Here is a 4786-nt window from a genome sequence, read left to right as displayed (position 1 = left end):
TAAACGGACATGGCTCTGAAAGACACACCTTTAAGTGCCTGAAACTTTTATTTAACTCTCTAATTACGTTGTTCGACACATTTTGCAGTAGGAGTGAAACCGACATTAACGTCCGTAGCGAGGCGTTGACTCCAAAACAGAAATTAGTTTCGGTACACACGATACTAAACCGAAGAAAAACGGACGACAAGGGGACAAACATACACGTCTCAATCTTTATGACTGAAGCAAAGTGATGAGCTTTGAGACACGTGTGTTTGACCTCTTGTCGTCCGTTCGTCTCCGATTTAGAATCAAGTGTAACCTTCACGAGCTCGCCTGCTTTCTAAATATGGTTTCTGTTTTGCTCCTGACTTCAAAAGAAAACTGTATCATGACGTCAATATTACGCTAAGCACTTTGCTGTTTTCGGGAGAAAACTGTGACCTGCCTGCGTACTACTCCAGCTTCCTCGTAGAAGCGCGAATAAATCGTGTCGCTCAGTAAAGCCAGCGCACCACGAGACAGGCACAGCAACTGGTACACCATCACGTATCTCCGACCCTCATTATATCCGCCATTTTGATAAACGAGTGGCCCAACATACAGACAGTTGGAGTCACGGGTGTCACGTGACACTTTGGCGTCACATAACGCGGCAACGTCACGTGGTAATCTTTCTCGCAAACTTTAGTGGGCTACATCTATCATGCGTCACATCCGTCAGTGACGTTAGATCTCCTTTCAGAATCACCGCCAAACCAAAAACTATCAACGGATTCCTGCGTTAAACAGAAAACACGAGCAGCATTAATATTAATTTTCGGTCCACGCGTTAAACAAGAGCAGTCAGTAGAAATGCCCTCAGCTGACGTAGCCTATGTGTGTCTATTTGCTTTGCAATGAGCTCTGATACTCGCCATTGAAAGCAAGCTCTCACAGATAATTTTATCTTACCAGCATTTCAGCTTGCTCGTGTATAAAAACAATTATAATAATGGAATGCATAACCCCCTGCTACCGAAGCATAAGATTATATAGTATTGCGAAATAAAAACTATGAATTGCTACTTTTCTAGGTGTTCGTTGTATTGAATTTACTATCGTTAGCTTGGTTTGATATGTGCTTTGAGTCAGCGCAATGCTCATTCCTGCAGCTCACGTTAGGAGTGAGGCCCTGCGTCAAGGAAAGTTTATGAGTCAGTCTTAATTTCGGAGATAGTGTTGATGTTTTATTTCTAAGCACATTTTATACCTTCCGTTAAAGGACTTGAAAATCTTCATGCACTTACGAGTTTTCCGAACAATCAACAAGCTCTCAGAGTCGAACTGAAAAGAAAAGGAACAACGGGAACGACAGTATTGCTCTATAACAAATTTCACGTCGGCTCCAAACAGGAGAATTACAAGCTGACCATCGACGACTACCAGGGTCCTCAAGGTAGGTATCGGTTCTGCTGCCGTGCCTCTCGAAACAAAAGCGAAGAGTATATGATGGCGCGTGTTATTGAGTGCTTTGTCCGCGGGGAGCAGGACCTGTGAGGCTCTGCCGATAGAAAACCGAAAGCTGGAAACGAGTCCAAACTGACTGTTCTTGAAAGGCTTTAACTGCTGCGGGTGCTTTCTGTCTTTCTCAGTGGGCTGATTTTTGTGATTTTAGACGGTTGTTAGCCACTCTCTGACTGAAATATTGTTTAAATTTGCTAATTTAAAATTCAAATTCCAAACATAATTAAACACGTAGTTATCGCAAACGTTAATAATTGTTCTGAATGTACCGTTTGAAGAAACTAGTACGTAATCGAAATCTTTTGTGTGACGTGTAGTATTGCACAAAGAATGTGGCCGACATAATCGACCTTTTGTGAAATAGCAAAAATTATGTGCCATAACAAGGTTGGCCAGAGGGACATGTTGTTAGAGATGCAGACAAAACTACAGAAATTAAGAGGGTCGCAGAAAAAAAGGAAGTAGAAATTTAATTACAGTAGTTAAATTACTGTAATTTAATTACTTTTTAAATTTGTAATTGTGACTAATTACTTTCGGCTCGAAGAAATTGTAATTGTTATTTAATTACTTTCTAGCTCCAGTAATTCCAAAACTTCAGGCGCAATTACAAATTACTTTTGCAAGACTTTGCGTTGCTGACGGTACCCCTCTGAAAGCCTCAGCGCCCGCACCAGCCGCCTAGCGATCGGTGACACACTCGCAGTTCCAAGTTTATTTCCTGTTTGCTTTACTTCGTATAGTATTTGCGTCAGCATTTTGGAGACTGACTTCGCACCTGTGAATATTGTCACCATTGATTCCGGAGCCCCCGATTCGGTTCTTATATATTTCTGAACCACCATAATTCCAAATCAATATCAATAATTTACACTAACATAAACCTGTGCGTGCGAATGAGTTTCAATTAGCGCGTGTGGATTATATTAACACTCTTAAAATATTCAGAGATGACTAATTGTCGCATTTCTATTTGCCTGACTAGCAAAACTGTGTCAACCTGATTTTACTTTACCGACCTGCCGTCTTCGATCATATGAACCAATTTATTATTATTTATCGAAAATATGCAAACATACGACTTCATTACCCCAAACTGTCAAGTTCTATCATAAAATTCACAAAATTCACAAACGGAAAGTACAATACATGACATTTATACAGCCATGCCTAAGCCTCCTCATGCATCGGGGCAAGCAATGAACAAATGTGTTGCATTATTAAAAACTCGTTTAAAGCTATATGGTCCAAGTCGAATCGCTCTCAGAGATAAGTAATTGTAAAGTAATTGTATTACTTTTTGAAAGTAATTTCTAATCATAATGAATTACTTTCACCTAGTAGTAATTGTAATTGTGATTAAACTACTTTTGAAGCAAAGTAATGGTAATTGTAATTTAAGTACATTTTGGAAGTAGTTTACCCATGTATGGGCGCATCAGTTTGTGAAAAGCAATCCATCTGTATTTACGTTGCGTAAGTACAAGACTACTAAGACAATGAGCTTTTTTATTTTTTTTTTTAAATTGTAGAACATTTTTTTTGCCTTGGGGACACAGGACGAGAAAGGGGGCAGGCTTACCAAGGAGCCGTGAGCCGCACTTAAACCAGTGAAGAGCCGCATGTGGCTCCAGAGCCGCAGTTCGGCCACCCTTTGCTATAATGTTAGCTTTTGACTGTTGTTTCGTACCAGATTTTGTTTGCCATTTGACTATGTCACCTGGAGTCGCCCATACACTACCATGACTCCAGTGTGATGAGAGTCGCAGGACTCTTTTTTAAATAAGAGTCAAGTTACTCTACAAACTGGAGTCGTGGAGGAGTCAAATCAGTAACGCGCAAATAACCCCCAAAGGGAGTCATTGAGACCCTTTTTTTAAGAGTGTGGAGCCTTTCAGACCAAATTTCAAAATGCAATAACTCCACAAAAAACGTATTGTGACTTGTAATTTAGGTTACTAATTGGGTTCTGTCATTTAATGTGTGTAACCAATATTGATGCAAATAAGTTTGGAAGTGACAAAAAGCCTTTTGTGTCTCAAGTGTTTCAAGATGTTTGCCTATAACAAAGCATATTATTTTATATTTGCAGCTTGTTAGTATATTATAGAGCAAGAGCCTTCAACACCCTTGCTTGGATGACGCTGGTTTTTCGCATGCACAGGTTACGACGCGTTGTCCTACCACAACGGAGAGAAGTTCACCATCAAGAAGAGCATGACGCAGCCACCCGACAAAGACAAGTGCTCCGATAGACTAAGTGGTGGCTGGTGGTTCAAGGAATGCAACGAGGCAAACCTTAATGGACGTAAATTCAAAAATCCTTCGCAATTACCTAGCACATTAAAGACCCTCGGTATTACCTGGCACATCAAAGGCAACGAGGAATCCTACAAGTACATCTACGACAGTGTGGAGATGAAGATCAGGGACTATGACTATGGTTTCTGCACGGGCGCTTTTAAATCCAAGCGTACCTAATTTCTAATCTTTGTTTCGGTGCAAAAAAAAAAAAGCACTAAATAGCGCGGAAGTTGCCTTTCACTATATATTTCGGGAATTTCTCGCTTTCTGAGTTCTTTGTGCAAACTTTGGAAATAAAGTTTCACCGCTAGAGAACACAGCTTACTTGCCGTGGCTCTCCCGGATATACCGCCAAGGTCTAACTCTAAACCGGCGGTCCCACTCCTTATACATCTTACAAAAAAGACGCTGCAGACACCGTCTGAGGCATTCCTTGTATATAGGGGTCCAGTCACACTGCTCATATAAAAACCCATTTTAGTCATGTTAAAAGCATACATCTGTACGAAGCACACACGCTTGAAACCTGATTGAGGCGTGAACGCAGTGAAATCATGTCTGCAGCCAGCGTCGGTTCTATGACGTACGAGCAGTGTGAGAGCGGCTTAAATTCCCCAACTGCGCACCGTTGGCGCCGACTGACTCGAAGCGAAATGAACATTGTTCCAGAGTATGAAAACGAGAGATGTGTTTAGGCAGCGGCCTCTGGAGCCGCATCTGTCTGCGCTGTAAAGGAACCACCTGGTCGTGGCTGCACGACTTACGAGGCGTGGCTGTTAAACAACGCGTGGCTGAACGCTCATTCTCCGCTCACATGTAACCCTAGCGGTCCGAACCAACAGATGGACACCACAAGCGTCTACTCCTTCTACCTGTCCTTTGCCGTTTTTTCCGCTGGGTTTCGTTAGTAATGTAACTTTCGAATGAGTTGACGGTAAGTTCTGAAACGCTGGCATCTGGCTCGAACCAGTTCATACCCCTAGCGCTACATCTG

The 4786-nt window shown here is 41.8% G+C and overlaps 1 pseudogene; it reads left to right on the top strand.

The window, feature by feature from the left end:
* Positions 1 to 837: 837 nt before the first annotated feature.
* LOC120841035 lies at positions 838 to 3969 on the top strand (annotated as a pseudogene).
* The last annotated feature ends 817 nt before the right edge of the window (positions 3970 to 4786 follow it).

The sequence above is a fragment of the Ixodes scapularis genome, unplaced genomic scaffold (assembly GCF_016920785.2).
Source record: "Ixodes scapularis isolate PalLabHiFi unplaced genomic scaffold, ASM1692078v2 PGA_scaffold13__105_contigs__length_92229423, whole genome shotgun sequence".
Taxonomy (NCBI): domain Eukaryota; kingdom Metazoa; phylum Arthropoda; class Arachnida; order Ixodida; family Ixodidae; genus Ixodes; species Ixodes scapularis.
The sequence above is the reverse complement of the archived record's forward strand: the minus strand, read 5'-3'. Positions and strand labels throughout refer to the sequence as shown.